The 17245-nt window shown below is 49.7% G+C and overlaps 1 protein-coding gene across 1 annotated transcript in view; it reads right to left on the bottom strand.

Annotated features, from left to right (window-relative positions):
* The window catches only part of LOC125451819 (carbohydrate sulfotransferase 9-like), a 181763-nt gene extending 165185 nt beyond the window's left edge, over positions 1–16578 (bottom strand). Inside the window, exon 1 of the mRNA XM_048529440.2 lies at positions 16500–16578. The gene's annotated coding sequence lies outside the window, so the exon portion shown is untranslated. The remainder of the gene's footprint in view (positions 1–16499) is intronic.
* Positions 16579–17245: the final 667 nt, after the last annotated feature.

The raw sequence follows: 17245 nt of genomic DNA, 5'->3' as shown, positions 1-17245 counted from the left end.
ATGTAAGTACATCAGGGTAATAGAACAGAATGACATGTCCACAAGGACTCTCACCAACTTTTATCGATGCACCATAGAAAGCATCCTACCCAGATGCATCAGAGCTTGGCATGGCAATTGTTCTACCCAACACCACAATAATTCCAGAGAAACACAACCCAATCCATCACACAAAACCAGCCTTCCATCCACTGGCTCCATCTATACTTCCCACTGCCTCAGGAAGGCAGCCAACATCGTCAAAGACCCCCTCGACCCCAGTTATACTCTATTCCACCCTCTTCCGTCAGGCAGGAGATTCAAATAATTGAAAGCACATATGCACAGATTTGAGAACAGCTTCTTCCCTGCTGTTATCGGATTTATGAATGAACCTCTCTTATACGAGAGCTGATCTTTGTCTGTACATTCTCAGTCAATGTAACACTGTGTTGTGCATTCTGTTCTATTACCCTGATGTACTTACATAGGGTGCAGTCTACCTGCATAGCATGTAAAACAGCACTTGTCACTGTATCTCAGTACGTGACAATATTAAATCAAATCAAAAAACAAACCTTATAAAGCTCTATGCAAGAGTAACTCACCTTTCCCTCCCCCATAGCCCTGCCAATTAACACCATAAACCATTGAAGACCATTCAGCCCATTGTTGTAGTTTCCAAGAATTATTTAATTCTCCTCCAAAAGTTCCGATGGATTCTCCCTCCACTGCATGCTCAGGCATTGCATTCCAGACACTGACCAGACATTGTGCAAAAAAACCCCTTCTCCCCATTGTGCTGTTGCTATGTATGGAACCGATTAAAATTGAATCTGTCACTGGAATTTTGATAGAATGTCCCAGGGCCAAATTTAAAAATTGGGTTAATGCTGTTCGTTAAAGTTTTGCAATAGGGAATATCAAATGAATATGTGAGGCATTCGAATCTATTTTCATCAACAGTATACCCTAGAATATAATAGTGTCTGTCAAAAAGATTTATTCTCTGACCTGGAAATAAGAATAATTTCATAGGACAGCTAAAATTAAATTCTAAAGGAATGTGGTCGGTGAGATTCAGAGGCAAGTGTTGTTACTGTTATATATTCCAGTCTTTATTCCAATTGATGTGCACATTTCCCCCGGTTATAGAGTACAGAGTCTGCCAATGCCACCCCAACAGCATAGATGGTAGTGGGAAATAGCAGCATGGTGGCTCAGTGGTTCGCACTGCTGCCTCACAGCTCCAGGGACCTGGGTTTGATTCCACTCTTGGGCGTCTGTCTGTATAGAGTTTGCATATTCTCCCCATGTTGGGTTTCCTCCCACACTCCAAAGGTGTGCAGTTTAGGATGGCTTGGCCATGCTAAATAGCCAATAGTGAACAAGGATGTGCAAGCTGGGTGGGTTAGCCATGGGAAATGCAGGGCTACAGGGATGGAATGGGTCTGGGTGGGATCCTCTTTGAAGGGGTGGTGCAGACTCAATGGGCCAAATGGACTCCTTCCATGCTGTAGGGATTCTGCGAGAAAAGCAATCAGTGAGTCCCTTCTGGATGTGGAGACTGAGAAGTTACAGTTTCCAACCGAGTTCTGAATGTCAAGATGAGATTCTCATTTGTGAGTGTGAGAAAACTATTAATGAGGTTTTGTTGTATTAGCAATAATCTCAACTCATTCATATGCACTCTCCTGTTCTCCCATCTGCAGGGTAGGAACTAGACACTGACAAATCCCGACAGGAAAATCTGAGTGGACACCTGGTGCCTTACCACTTATCCCTTGGGCTTCCACCTTGGATACCCACCAGAAGCATCCCAGGGCACGCACCATAGGCAGTGATCTCAAACACACCACATCTTTGCACATTGGCATCAGGCATAAACCAGCCACATCGCACCTTCATGTTAAATCTCTGGGCCATCTACAGAATGGTTCCTCACTTCAATCCTGTCTTTGGGATTGCACATTGGAAGGCACCCAGCTCATGGCTCGGGCCAGGCAGCACTCCAGGGTTACCCACTCTCTCCCTTAGACTTCGCGTTGATACTCATAGCAGCCCAGCCTCAGCTTGTGTTTTTAGCACTTTGGTCATGTAGCCAGAGTTAAATGTCTTCTCCTCTGTTTTGCCTTGTCATTGAGGGAAATCACAAGTAGGCTGCTTAGAGAAGGCAATAGTCCAGTGGTATAAATCCAGAGACACCCATCAATGGATTTGGGACCTGAATTCAAATCCTACCATGATAGATGGTGCAATTCCAATTCAACAAAATAATTCTGGAATTAAGGATCTAATGATGATCATGAATCCATTGTCAATTGTCAGAAAAATCCCATCTTGTTCACGAATGTCCTTCAGGGAAGGAATCTGCCCCCTCGTCCGCTTAGGCTGACAAGTAGCAAGTAGCATTTGCATCACAAAAATGACCATTTCCAATAAGAGATTATCTAACTATTGTTCTTGCCAACTAACAGTGCTACCATCACTGAATTCATCACTATCAACAGCCTGGGGCTTGTGATTGACCAGAAACTTGACTGGGCTCACCACATTAACACTGTGGCTACAAGAATGGGTCATTGGCTGGGAATACTGCAGTCAGTAACTCACTTCCTGACTCCCCAAAGCCTGCCCACCATCTACAATACACAAGCCAGGAGTGTGATGGAATACTCCCCAACTGCCTGGATGGGTGCAGCCCCAACAACACTCAAGAAGCTGAAACACCATCCAGGACAAAGCAGCCGCTTGATTGGCACCACATCCACAAGCATCACACTCCCTCCACCACCGACACTCAGTAACAGCAGTGTGTACTATCTACAAGATGCACTGCAGAAACTCACCAAAGATCCTCAGGCAGCACCTTCCAAACCCACGACCACTTCCATCTAGAAGGACAAGGGCAGCAGATACATGGGAACACCACCCCCTGCAAGTTCCCCTCCAAGCCACTCACCATCCTGACTTGGAAATATATTGCTGTTCCTTCAGTGTCACTGGGTCAAAATCCTGGAATTCCCTCCCTAAGGGCATTGTGGGTCAACCTACAGCACATGGACTTCAGCAGTTCAAGAAGGCAAGTCATCTTCACCTTCTCAAGGGTCAACAAGGGATGGGGCATTAAATGCTGGTCCAGGCAGTGAATCCCAGGTCCCATAAGTGAATAAAACAGAACAATTGCCACAAAGTCTAAAATAAAGGAATGAAAGTGGACAGACAACTTGGCATTGACTTAGGCACTAGAAACGGCAACAACAAAAACAGCCCTGTTGACCTTGTTGGGTCATGGGGCAGCTGTGGAAGGAGTGAAGTGTATAGAACATTTACAGCTGACAGTATGGGATGTTGGGAGTGAGTGGATAGTGGGGGGTTTGAAATGGAACTTCCTCAGGAGGGCTACCGGGATAACTAGGTGAGGTGTGTAATGATCTGAAGAAGGGTCACTGGGCTCGAGACATTAACAAGCTTCACTCTCCACAGATGCTGCCAGAGCTGCGGAGTTTCTCTATGTTTGTTTTAGAGGTGGCGTGGTGGCTCAGTGGTTAGCAATGCTGCCTCACAGCGCCAAGGACCTGGGTGCAACTCCATCCTCGGATGACTGTCTGTGGGGAGTTTGTGCATTCTCCCCTTGTCTGTATGGGTTTGCTCTGGGTGCTCTCCCACAGTCCAAAGATGAGCAGACTAGGTGGATTGACCATGCTGAATTGCCTGTAGTGAGCAGGTCATGTGGATTGACCATGCTGAATTGCCTGTAGTGAGCAGGTTAGGTGGATTGACCATGCTGAATTGCCTGTAGTGAGCAGGTTAGGTGGATTGACCATGCTGAATTGCCTGTAGTGAGCAGGTCGGGTGGATTGACCATGCTGAATTGCCTGTAGTGAGCAGGTCGGGTGGATTGACCATGCTGAATTGCCTGTAGTGAGCAGGTCGGGTGGATTGACCATGCTGAATTGCCTATAGTGAGCAGGTCGGGTGGACTGACCATGCTGAATTGCCTGTAGTGAGCAGGTTAGGTGGATTGACCATGCTGAATTGCCTGTAGTGAGCAGGTTAGGTGGATTGACCATGCTGAATTGCCTGTAGTGAGCAGGTTAGGTGGATTGACCATGCTGAATTGCCTGTAGTGAGCAGGTTAGGTGGATTGACCATGCTGAATTGCCTGTAGTGAGCAGGTCGGGTGGATTGACCATGCTGAATTGCCTGTAGTGAGCAGGTTAGGTGGATTGACCATGCTGAATTGCCTGTAGTGAACAGGTCGGGTGGATTGACCATGCTGAATTGCCTATAGTGAGCAGGTCGGGTGGACTCACCATGCTGAATTGCCTGTAGTGAGCAGGTTAGGTGGATTGACCATGCTGAATTGCCTGTAGCGAGCAGGTTAGGTGGATTGACCATGCTGAATTGCCTGTAGTGAGCAGGTTGGGTGGATTGACCATGCTGAATTGCCTATAGTGAGCAGGTTGGGTGGATTGACCATGCTGAATAGCCTATAGTGAGCAGGTCGGGTGGACTGACCATGCTGAATTGCCTGTAGTGAGCAGGTCGGGTGGATTGACCATGCTGAATTGCCTATAGTGAGCAGGTCGGGTGGACTGACCATGCTGAATTGCCTGTAGTGAGCAGGTTAGATGGATTGACCACCCTGAATTGCCTGTAGTGAGCAGGTCGGGTGGACTGACCATACTGAATTGCCTGTAGTGAGCAGGTCGGGTGGACTGACCATGCTGAATTGCCTGTAGTGAGCAGGTTAGGTGGATTGACCATGCTGAATTGCCTGTAGTGAGCAGGTTAGGTGGATTGACCATGCTGAATTGCCTGTAGTGAGCAGGTTAGGTGGATTGACCATGCTGAATTGCCTGTAGTGAGCAGGTCGGGTGGATTGACCATGCTGAATTGCCTGTAGTGAGCAGGTTAGGTGGATTGACCATGCTGAATTGCCTGTAGTGAACAGGTCGGGTGGATTGACCATGCTGAATTGCCTGTAGTGAGCAGGTTGGGTGGATTGACCATGCTGAATTGCCTATAGTGAGCAGGTTGGGTGGATTGACCATGCTGAATAGCCTATAGTGAGCAGGTCGGGTGGACTGACCATGCTGAATTGCCTGTAGTGAGCAGGTCGGGTGGATTGACCATGCTGAATTGCCTATAGTGAGCAGGTCGGGTGGACTGACCATGCTGAATTGCCTGTAGTGAGCAGGTTAGATGGATTGACCACCCTGAATTGCCTGTAGTGAGCAGGTCGGGTGGACTGACCATACTGAATTGCCTGTAGTGAGCAGGTCGGGTGGACTGACCATGCTGAATTGCCTGTAGTGAGCAGGTTAGATGGATTGACCATGCTGAATTGCCTGTAGTGAGCAGGTTAGATCGATTGACCAAGCTGAATTGCCTGTAGTGAGTAGGTTGGGCGGATTGACCATGCTGAACGGCCTGTAGTGTGCAGGTTAGGTGGATTGACCATGCTGAAATGCCTGTAGTGAGCCGGTCATGTGGATTGACCATGCTGAATTGCCTGTAGTGAGCAGTTTGGGTGGATTGACCATGCTGAATTGCCTGTAGTGAGCAGGTCGGGTGGATTGACCATGCTGAATTGCCTGTGGTGAGCAGGTTGGGTGGATTGACCATGCTGAATTGCCTGTAGTGAGCAGGTCGGGTGGATTGACCATGCTGAATTGCCTGTAGTGAGCAGGTTGGGTGGATTGATCACGCTGAATTGTCTGTAGTGAGCAGGTCGGGTGGATTGACCATGCTGAATTGCCTGTAGTGAGCAGGTTGGGTGGATTGATCACGCTGAATTGCCTGTAGTGAGGACGTTGGGTGGATTGACCATGCTGAATTGCCTGTAGTGAGCAGGTTGGGTGGATATATCACGCTGAGTTGCCTGTAGTGAGCAGGTTGGGTGGATTGACCATGCTGAATTGCCTGTAGTGAGCAGGTCGCTTGGATTGACCATGCTGAATTGCCTGTAGTGAGTAGGTCGCGTGGATTGACCATGCTGAATTGCCAGTAGTGAGCAGGTCGCATGGATTGATCACGCTGAATTGCCTGTAGTGAGCAGGTTAGATGGATTGACCATGCTGAATTGCCTGTAGTGAGCAGGTTAGGTGGATTGACCACCCTGAATTGCCTGTAGTGAGCAGGTCGGGTGGATTGATCACGCTGAATTGCCTGTAGTGAGCAGGTTGGGTGGATTGACCATGCTGAATTGCCTGTAGTAAGCAGGCTAGTTGGATTGACCATGCTGAATTGCCTGTATTGAGCAGGTTGGGTGGATTGATCACGCTGAGTTGCCTGTAGTGAGCAGGTCGGGTGGATTGACCATGCTGAATTGCCTGTAGTGAGCAGGTTGGGTGGATTGATCATGCTGAATTGCCTGTAGTGAGCAGGTTGGGTGGATTGACCATGCTGAATTGCCTGTAGTAAGCAGGCTAGTTGGATTGACCATGCTGAATTGCCTGTATTGAGCAGGTTGGGTGGATTGATCACGCTGAGATGCCTGTAGTGAGCAGGTTGGGTGGATTGACCATGCTGAATTGCCTGTAGTGAGCAGGTTAGGTGGATTAACCATGCTGAATTGCCTGTAGTGAGCAGGTTGGGTGGATTGACCATGCTGAATTGCCTGTAGTGAGCAGGACGGGTGGATTGACCATGCTGAATTGCCCGTAGTGAGCAGGTCGGGTGGATTGATCACGCTGAATTGCCTGTAATGAGCAGGTTAGATGGATTGACCATGCTGAATCGCCTGTAGTGAGCAGGTCATGTGGATTGACCATGCTGAATTGCCTGTAGTGAGCAGTTTGGGTGGATTGACCATGCTGAATTGCCTGTAGTGAGCAGGTCATGTGGATTGACCATGCTGAATTGCCTGTAGTGAGCAGGTTAGGTGGATTGACCATGCTGAATTGCCTGTAGTGAGCAGGTCACGTGGATTGACCATGCTGAATTGCCTGTAGTGAGCAGGTCGCGTGGATTGATCACTCTGAATTGCCTGTAGTGAGCAGGTCGGGTGGATTGACGATGCTGAATTGCCTGTAGTGAGCTGGCCGGGTGGATGACCATGCTGAATTGCCTGTAGTGAGCAGGTCGGGTGGATTGACCATGCTGAATTTCCTGTAGTGAGCAGGTCGCGTGGATTGACCACGCTGAATTGCCTGTAGTGAGCAGGTCGCGTGGATTGATCACGCTGAATTGCCTGTAGTGAGCAGGTTAGATGGATTGACCATGCTGAATTGCCTGTAGTGAGCAGGTTAGATGGATTGACCACCCTGAATTGCCTGTAGTGAGCAGGTCGGGTGGATTGACCATGCTGAATTGCCTGTAGTGAGCAGGTCGGGTGGATTGACCATGCTGAATTGCCTGTAGTGAGCAGGTTAGATGGATTGACCACCCTGAATTGCCTGTAGTGAGCAGGTCGGGTGGATTGACCTTGCTGAATTGCCTGTAGTGAGCAGGTCGGGTGGACTGACCATGCTGAATTGCCTGTAGTGAGCAGGTTAGGTGGATTGGCCATGCTGAATTGCCTGTAGTGAGCAGGTTAGGTGGATTGACCATGCTGAATTGCCTGTAGTGAGCAGGTCGGGTGGACTGACCATGCTGAATTGCCTGTAGTGAGCAGGTTAGGTGGATTGGCCATGCTGAATTGCCTGTAGTGAGCAGGTCATGTGGATTGACCATGCTGAATTGCCTGTAGTGAGCAGGTCATGTGGATTGACCATGCTGAATTGCCTATAGTGAGCAGGTCGCGTGGATTGATCACGCTGAATTGCCTGTAGTGAGCAGGTTAGATGGATTGACCATGCTGAATTGCCTGTAGTGAGCAGTTTAGATGGATTGACCATGCTGAATTGCCTGTAGTGAGCAGGTTAGATGGGTTGACCACCCTGAATTGCCTGTAGTGAGCAGGTCGGGTGGATTGACCATGCTGAATTGCCTGTAGTGAGCAGGTCGGGTGGATTGACCATGCTGAATTGCCTGTAGTGAGCAGGTTAGATGGATTGACCACCCTGAATTGCCTGTAGTGAGCAGGTCGGGTGGATTGACCTTGCTGAATTGCCTGTAGTGAGCAGGTCGGGTGGACTGACCATGCTGAATTGCCTGTAGTGAGCAGGTTAGATGGATTGACCACCCTGAATTGCCTGTAGTGAGCAGGTCGGGTGGATTGACCATGCTGAATTGCCTGTAGTGAGCAGGTCGGGTGGATTGACCATGCTGAATTGCCTGTAGTGAGCAGGTTAGATGGATTGACCACCCTGAATTGCCTGTAGTGAGCAGGTCGGGTGGATTGACCTTGCTGAATTGCCTGTAGTGAGCAGGTCGGGTGGACTGACCATGCTGAATTGCCTGTAGTGAGCAGGTTAGGTGGATTGGCCATGCTGAATTGCCTGTAGTGAGCAGGTCATGTGGATTGACCATGCTGAATTGCCTGTAGTGAGCAGGTCGGGTGGACTGACCATGCTGAATTGCCTGTAGTGAGCAGGTCATGTGGATTGACCATGCTGAATTGCCTGTAGTGAGCAGGTCATGTGGATTGACCATGCTGAATTGCCTGTAGTGAGCAGGTCATGTGGATTGACCATGCTGAATTGCCTATAGTGAGCAGGTCATGTGGATTGATCACGCTGAATTGCCTGTAGTGAGCAGGTTAGATGGATTGACCATGCTGAATTGCCTGTAGTGAGCAGGTTAGATGGATTGACCATGCTGAATTGCCTGTAGTGAGCAGGTTAGATGGATTGACCACCCTGAATTGCCTGTAGTGAGCAGGTCGGGTGGATTGACCATGCTGAATTGCCTGTAGTGAGCAGGTCGGGTGGATTGACCATGCTGAATTGCCTGTAGTGAGCAGGTTAGATGGATTGACCACCCTGAATTGCCTGTAGTGAGCAGGTCGGGTGGATTGACCTTGCTGAATTGCCTGTAGTGAGCAGGTCGGGTGGACTGACCATGCTGAATTGCCTGTAGTGAGCAGGTTAGGTGGATTGGCCATGCTGAATTGCCTGTAGTGAGCAGGTCATGTGGATTGACCATGCTGAATTGCCTGTAGTGAGCAGGTCGGGTGGACTGACCATGCTGAATTGCCTGTAGTGAGCAGGTTAGGTGGATTGGCCATGCTGAATTGCCTGTAGTGAGCAGGTCATGTGGATTGACCATGCTGAATTGCCTATAGTGAGCAGGTTGGGTGGATTGACCATGCTGAATAGCCTATAGTGAGCAGGTCATGTGGATTGACCATGCTGAATTGCCTATAGTGAGCAGGTTGGGTGGATTGACCATGCTGAATAGCCTATAGTGAGCAGGTCGGGTGGACTGACCATGCTGAATTGCCTGTAGTGAGCAGGTCGGGTGGATTGACCATGCTGAATTGCCTATAGTGAGCAGGTCGGGTGGACTGACCATGCTGAATTGCCTGTAGTGAGCAGGTTAGATGGATTGACCACCCTGAATTGCCTGTAGTGAGCAGGTCGGGTGGACTGACCATACTGAATTGCCTGTAGTGAGCAGGTCGGGTGGACTGACCATGCTGAATTGCCTGTAGTGAGCAGGTTAGATGGATTGACCATGCTGAATTGCCTGTAGTGAGCAGGTTAGATCGATTGACCAAGCTGAATTGCCTGTAGTGAGTAGGTTGGGCGGATTGACCATGCTGAACGGCCTGTAGTGTGCAGGTTAGGTGGATTGACCATGCTGAAATGCCTGTAGTGAGCAGGTCATGTGGATTGACCATGCTGAATTGCCTGTAGTGAGCAGGTCGGGTGGATTGACCATGCTGAATTGCCTGTAGTGAGCAGGTTGGGTGGATTGATCACGCTGAATTGTCTGTAGTGAGCAGGTCGGGTGGATTGACCATGCTGAATTGCCTGTAGTGAGCAGGTTGGGTGGATTGATCACGCTGAATTGCCTGTAGTGAGGACGTTGGGTGGATTGACCATGCTGAATTGCCTGTAGTGAGCAGGTTGGGTGGATATATCACGCTGAGTTGCCTGTAGTGAGCAGGTTGGGTGGATTGACCATGCTGAATTGCCTGTAGTGAGCAGGTCGCGTGGATTGACCATGCTGAATTGCCTGTAGTGAGTAGGTCGCGTGGATTGACCATGCTGAATTGCCAGTAGTGAGCAGGTCGCATGGATTGATCACGCTGAATTGCCTGTAGTGAGCAGGTTAGATGGATTGACCATGCTGAATTGCCTGTAGTGAGCAGGTTAGGTGGATTGACCACCCTGAATTGCCTGTAGTGAGCAGGTCGGGTGGATTGATCACGCTGAATTGCCTGTAGTGAGCAGGCTGGGTGGATTGACCATGCTGAATTGCCTGTAGTAAGCAGGCTAGTTGGATTGACCATGCTGAATTGCCTGTATTGAGCAGGTTGGGTGGATTGATCACGCTGAGTTGCCTGTAGTGAGCAGGTCGGGTGGATTGACCATGCTGAATTGCCTGTAGTGAGCAGGTTGGGTGGATTGATCATGCTGAATTGCCTGTAGTGAGCAGGTTGGGTGGATTGACCATGCTGAATTGCCTGTAGTAAGCAGGCTAGTTGGATTGACCATGCTGAATTGCCTGTATTGAGCAGGTTGGGTGGATTGATCACGCTGAGATGCCTGTAGTGAGCAGGTTGGGTGGATTGACCATGCTGAATTGCCTGTAGTGAGCAGGTTAGGTGGATTAACCATGCTGAATTGCCTGTAGTGAGCAGGTTGGGTGGATTGACCATGCTGAATTGCCTGTAGTGAGCAGGACGGGTGGATTGACCATGCTGAATTGCCCGTAGTGAGCAGGTCGGGTGGATTGATCACGCTGAATTGCCTGTAATGAGCAGGTTAGATGGATTGACCATGCTGAATCGCCTGTAGTGAGCAGGTCATGTGGATTGACCATGCTGAATTGCCTGTAGTGAGCAGTTTGGGTGGATTGACCATGCTGAATTGCCTGTAGTGAGCAGGTCATGTGGATTGACCATGCTGAATTGCCTGTAGTGAGCAGGTTAGGTGGATTGACCATGCTGAATTGCCTGTAGTGAGCAGGTCACGTGGATTGACCATGCTGAATTGCCTGTAGTGAGCAGGTCGCGTGGATTGATCACTCTGAATTGCCTGTAGTGAGCAGGTCGGGTGGATTGACGATGCTGAATTGCCTGTAGTGAGCTGGCCGGGTGGATGACCATGCTGAATTGCCTGTAGTGAGCAGGTCGGGTGGATTGACCATGCTGAATTTCCTGTAGTGAGCAGGTCGCGTGGATTGACCACGCTGAATTGCCTGTAGTGAGCAGGTTGCGTGGATTGATCACGCTGAATTGCCTGTAGTGAGCAGGTTAGATGGATTGACCATGCTGAATTGCCTGTAGTGAGCAGGTTAGATGGATTGACCACCCTGAATTGCCTGTAGTGAGCAGGTCGGGTGGATTGACCATGCTGAATTGCCTGTAGTGAGCAGGTTGGGTGGATTGACCATGCTGAATTGCCTGTAGTGAGCAGGTTAGATGGATTGACCACCCTGAATTGCCTGTAGTGAGCAGGTCGGGTGGATTGACCTTGCTGAATTGCCTGTAGTGAGCAGGTCGGGTGGACTGACCATGCTGAATTGCCTGTAGTGAGCAGGTTAGGTGGATTGGCCATGCTGAATTGCCTGTAGTGAGCAGGTTAGGTGGATTGACCATGCTGAATTGCCTGTAGTGAGCAGGTCGGGTGGACTGACCATGCTGAATTGCCTGTAGTGAGCAGGTTAGGTGGATTGGCCATGCTGAATTGCCTGTAGTGAGCAGGTCATGTGGATTGACCATGCTGAATTGCCTGTAGTGAGCAGGTCATGTGGATTGACCACGCTGAATTGCCTATAGTGAGCAGGTCGCGTGGATTGATCACGCTGAATTGCCTGTAGTGAGCAGGTTAGATGGATTGACCATGCTGAATTGCCTGTAGTGAGCAGGTTAGATGGATTGACCATGCTGAATTGCCTGTAGTGAGCAGGTTAGATGGATTGACCACCCTGAATTGCCTGTAGTGAGCAGGTCGGGTGGATTGACCATGCTGAATTGCCTGTAGTGAGCAGGTCGGGTGGATTGACCATGCTGAATTGCCTGTAGTGAGCAGGTTGGGTGGATTGATCACGCTGAATTGTCTGTAGTGAGCAGGTCGGGTGGATTGACCATGCTGAATTGCCTGTAGTGAGCAGGTTGGGTGGATTGATCACGCTGAATTGCCTGTAGTGAGGACGTTGGGTGGATTGACCATGCTGAATTGCCTGTAGTGAGCAGGTTGGGTGGATATATCACGCTGAGTTGCCTGTAGTGAGCAGGTTGGGTGGATTGACCATGCTGAATTGCCTGTAGTGAGCAGGTCGCGTGGATTGACCATGCTGAATTGCCTGTAGTGAGTAGGTCGCGTGGATTGACCATGCTGAATTGCCAGTAGTGAGCAGGTCGCATGGATTGATCATGCTGAATTGCCTGTAGTGAGCAGGTTAGATGGATTGACCATGCTGAATTGCCTGTAGTGAGCAGGTTAGGTGGATTGACCACCCTGAATTGCCTGTAGTGAGCAGGTCGGGTGGATTGATCACGCTGAATTGCCTGTAGTGAGCAGGTTGGGTGGATTGACCATGCTGAATTGCCTGTAGTAAGCAGGCTAGTTGGATTGACCATGCTGAATTGCCTGTATTGAGCAGGTTGGGTGGATTGATCACGCTGAGTTGCCTGTAGTGAGCAGGTCGGGTGGATTGACCATGCTGAATTGCCTGTAGTGAGCAGGTTGGGTGGATTGATCATGCTGAATTGCCTGTAGTGAGCAGGTTGGGTGGATTGACCATGCTGAATTGCCTGTAGTAAGCAGGCTAGTTGGATTGACCATGCTGAATTGCCTGTATTGAGCAGGTTGGGTGGATTGATCACGCTGAGATGCCTGTAGTGAGCAGGTTGGGTGGATTGACCATGCTGAATTGCCTGTAGTGAGCAGGTTAGGTGGATTAACCATGCTGAATTGCCTGTAGTGAGCAGGTTGGGTGGATTGACCATGCTGAATTGCCTGTAGTGAGCAGGACGGGTGGATTGACCATGCTGAATTGCCCGTAGTGAGCAGGTCGGGTGGATTGATCACGCTGAATTGCCTGTAATGAGCAGGTTAGATGGATTGACCATGCTGAATCGCCTGTAGTGAGCAGGTCATGTGGATTGACCATGCTGAATTGCCTGTAGTGAGCAGTTTGGGTGGATTGACCATGCTGAATTGCCTGTAGTGAGCAGGTCATGTGGATTGACCATGCTGAATTGCCTGTAGTGAGCAGGTTAGGTGGATTGACCATGCTGAATTGCCTGTAGTGAGCAGGTCACGTGGATTGACCATGCTGAATTGCCTGTAGTGAGCAGGTCGCGTGGATTGATCACTCTGAATTGCCTGTAGTGAGCAGGTCGGGTGGATTGACGATGCTGAATTGCCTGTAGTGAGCTGGCCGGGTGGATGACCATGCTGAATTGCCTGTAGTGAGCAGGTCGGGTGGATTGACCATGCTGAATTTCCTGTAGTGAGCAGGTCGCGTGGATTGACCACGCTGAATTGCCTGTAGTGAGCAGGTCGCGTGGATTGATCACGCTGAATTGCCTGTAGTGAGCAGGTTAGATGGATTGACCATGCTGAATTGCCTGTAGTGAGCAGGTTAGATGGATTGACCACCCTGAATTGCCTGTAGTGAGCAGGTCGGGTGGATTGACCATGCTGAATTGCCTGTAGTGAGCAGGTCGGGTGGATTGACCATGCTGAATTGCCTGTAGTGAGCAGGTTAGATGGATTGACCACCCTGAATTGCCTGTAGTGAGCAGGTCGGGTGGATTGACCTTGCTGAATTGCCTGTAGTGAGCAGGTCGGGTGGACTGACCATGCTGAATTGCCTGTAGTGAGCAGGTTAGGTGGATTGGCCATGCTGAATTGCCTGTAGTGAGCAGGTTAGGTGGATTGACCATGCTGAATTGCCTGTAGTGAGCAGGTCGGGTGGACTGACCATGCTGAATTGCCTGTAGTGAGCAGGTTAGGTGGATTGGCCATGCTGAATTGCCTGTCGTGAGCAGGTCATGTGGATTGACCATGCTGAATTGCCTGTAGTGAGCAGGTCATGTGGATTGACCATGCTGAATTGCCTATAGTGAGCAGGTCGCGTGGATTAATCACGCTGAATTGCCTGTAGTGAGCAGGTTAGATGGATTGACCATGCTGAATTGCCTGTAGTGAGCAGGTTAGATGGATTGACCATGCTGAATTGCCTGTAGTGAGCAGGTTAGATGGATTGACCACCCTGAATTGCCTGTAGTGAGCAGGTCGGGTGGATTGACCATGCTGAATTGCCTGTAGTGAGCAGGTCGGGTGGATTGACCATGCTGAATTGCCTGTAGTGAGCAGGTTAGATGGATTGACCACCCTGAATTGCCTGTAGTGAGCAGGTCGGGTGGATTGACCATGCTGAATTGCCTGTAGTGAGCAGGTCGGGTGGACTGACCATGCTGAATTGCCTGTAGTGAGCAGGTTAGATGGATTGACCACCCTGAATTGCCTGTAGTGAGCAGGTCGGGTGGATTGACCATGCTGAATTGCCTGTAGTGAGCAGGTCGGGTGGATTGACCATGCTGAATTGCCTGTAGTGAGCAGGTTAGATGGATTGACCACCCTGAATTGCCTGTAGTGAGCAGGTCGGGTGGATTGACCTTGCTGAATTGCCTGTAGTGAGCAGGTCGGGTGGACTGACCATGCTGAATTGCCTGTAGTGAGCAGGTTAGGTGGATTGGCCATGCTGAATTGCCTGTAGTGAGCAGGTCATGTGGATTGACCATGCTGAATTGCCTGTAGTGAGCAGGTCGGGTGGACTGACCATGCTGAATTGCCTGTAGTGAGCAGGTTAGGTGGATTGGCCATGCTGAATTGCCTGTAGTGAGCAGGTCATGTGGATTGACCATGCTGAATTGCCTGTAGTGAGCAGGTCATGTGGATTGACCATGCTGAATTGCCTATAGTGAGCAGGTCGCGTGGATTGATCACGCTGAATTGCCTGTAGTGAGCAGGTTAGATGGATTGACCACCCTGAATTGCCTGTAGTGAGCAGGTCGGGTGGATTGACCTTGCTGAATTGCCTGTAGTGAGCAGGTCGGGTGGACTGACCATGCTGAATTGCCTGTAGTGAGCAGGTTAGGTGGATTGGCCATGCTGAATTGCCTGTAGTGAGCAGGTCATGTGGATTGACCATGCTGAATTGCCTGTAGTGAGCAGGTCGGGTGGACTGACCATGCTGAATTGCCTGTAGTGAGCAGGTCATGTGGATTGACCATGCTGAATTGCCTGTAGTGAGCAGGTCGGGTGGATTGACCATGCTGAATTGCCTGTAGTGAGCAGGCTAGGCGATCTAGCCGTGGGAAGTGCAGGGTTTTTGGGGTGGGTCTGGATGGGATGCTCTTCAGATGGTTGGTGTGGACTTGATGGGCTGAATCTCAGGGGTAGGCAATGGCCTAGTGGTATTATCGCAGGACTGTTAATCCAGAGACCTAGACAACATTCTGGGGACCTGGGTTTGAATCTTGCCATGGCAGATGGTGGAATTTGAATTCAATAAAAATATCTGGGATCATGAATCCATTGCCGATTGTTAGTGGGAAAACCCATCTGGTTCACTAATGACATTTAGGGAAGGAAGCTGCCGTCTTTACCTGGTCTGGCCTACATGTGACTCCAGATCCACAACAATGTGGTTGACTCTGAACTGCCCTGTGTGCATTTAGGGATGGGCAATAAATGCTGCCTGGCCAGCGATGTCCACATCCTGTTGACAAATAAAGGAAAGAAATGAGAGATAACAAAGTGTGGAGCTGGATGAACACAGCGGGCCAAGCAGCATCTCAGGAGCAGGAAAGCTGACTTTTCGGGCTTCGGCCTGAAACGTCAGCTTTCCTGCTCCTAAGATGCTGCTTGGCCTGCTGTGTTCATCCAGCTCCACACCTTGTTATCTCGGATTCTCCAGCATCTGCCATTCCTATTATCTCTGATACAAGGAAGGAAATGGCCTACTTCTACATCGTACAGATTCTACTCTATCTCCAGTGCCTGCGGGCTCTTTATTTAATATTATTGGGGTGTGTAATGGCTGGTTGACTTGCAGCCTCCAATTTTCTTTCGCACCCGCTCCCCAAGAAGCCAATAGTTAAGGATTTCCGGATTGTTTGAAAGCTGGAGGAGGGAATGGGGCTGGCTTGGTAAAGGAACACCCCTGACAGCACAGAGAACAACTGCAGTTATTTCTATAGCTAGGAGCGGCTCGGTTTGATTACTCAGTGATCGCTGGGAGCTGGACTGTAATGTGACGGTGGGCGATGGACTGGTGTTACGTCAATTATTAGCTGCCGGAAGCTAGAAGGAGCAGAGAGGTGGTGGGGGTTGGCGGGTGGGGGTGTGTTGGCGGGATTACTTGTTCCACGGGCCTTGTGCGAGTATAAGCGAACGGGTCAATGAGAGGTCAGCCTGAGCAAATCAATCAGTGAACATTCCACTTACCCACCGAGGATCTCAAAGCTGCTGCAGCACAGCGACTGAAAAAATGTAAGGTCAGACAGCTTGTGTACTCCCACAAGTGAGGAGTATGCTCACTGTCTGGTTTACAACACACACTGACAGCTCTCCGAGCACTAGCTAGAAAGCCCGGTCTCTCACCGCTGTCTGAATACATTCACTTATCCCCTGCAGTGAAGCCTATGAGTAGGTCAAATCCGATGGGCTGGGCGGGGGGAGGGTGGGATATAAATTTTTTTAAAAACTGGGACAAAATTTCACTTAAGCAAATTTCTCTCAGCCCTGGTCCCTTCCCCACAATCCAAGAATTCTACAGCGGTTTTCAGTGAAAACACAATGCAATGTGCTGGGGGTGGGGGTGCGGGGGGATGCGGTTTTGGTTAAATGTTGAAGCATGAAGCACCTTGTATTGGCATGTTCATCTGGCATTGGTTGGTTCGATACGTGAGACAGGGGGAAAGTTCATGCCAGGAATAATACCCATTAGTGACTGACCACACAAAACTGAATCTGGAATGCAAAGGAGCTGTGCCAGCCCATTTTGGAAACATATGCACTGTCAAAAATAGGAACAGGCCAATCAGCACTTCCAGTCTGCTCTGCCATTTGATACGATAGAGTCATGGAGATCTACAGCACTGATGAGAGGCCATTCAACCCTTCAAGTCTGCTCTGTCATTTAATTTGATAGAACCATAGAGTCATAGAGGTCTGCAACATGGAAAAAGACC

This window comes from Stegostoma tigrinum, chromosome 5 (assembly GCF_030684315.1).
Source record: "Stegostoma tigrinum isolate sSteTig4 chromosome 5, sSteTig4.hap1, whole genome shotgun sequence".
NCBI lineage: Eukaryota > Metazoa > Chordata > Chondrichthyes > Orectolobiformes > Stegostomatidae > Stegostoma > Stegostoma tigrinum.
Note: the sequence above shows the minus strand (reverse complement) of the source record. Positions and strands in the feature narration are given on the sequence as shown.